Genomic DNA, 410 nt, shown 5'->3' on the forward strand with positions numbered 1-410 from the left:
TCGTAAGAGATGATTTAAACTTACGATGATAGACTTATGTAAGTATAATATATTTATTATATATCTATTAACTTATATTTTTATTTTATTTACATTATAAAACTGTAACAAATTTTATTTAAAAATTAAATATATATATACATTGTTATTATATTAGGTGTACAACTTTGCTTCCGCCGTTTTTTTCCGAAATTTGAGGCTTTATTGTAAAAAACTGGTTATATATTTTTATATGATTCAAAGTATTGTCCATCGCTGGCCACTATTTTCTCCCATCTTTCGGACAGCGTACGAATCCCGCGTCGAAAAAACTGGTCATCTTTTGAGGCTATCCACGAATCGATCTAATTTTTTACTTCTTCATAAGACCGGAAGTGCTGGTCAGCCAGGCCGTGTGCCATTGATCGAAA

The sequence above is a fragment of the Atta colombica genome, unplaced genomic scaffold (assembly GCF_001594045.1).
Source record: "Atta colombica isolate Treedump-2 unplaced genomic scaffold, Acol1.0 scaffold228, whole genome shotgun sequence".
In the NCBI taxonomy this organism is placed as follows: domain Eukaryota; kingdom Metazoa; phylum Arthropoda; class Insecta; order Hymenoptera; family Formicidae; genus Atta; species Atta colombica.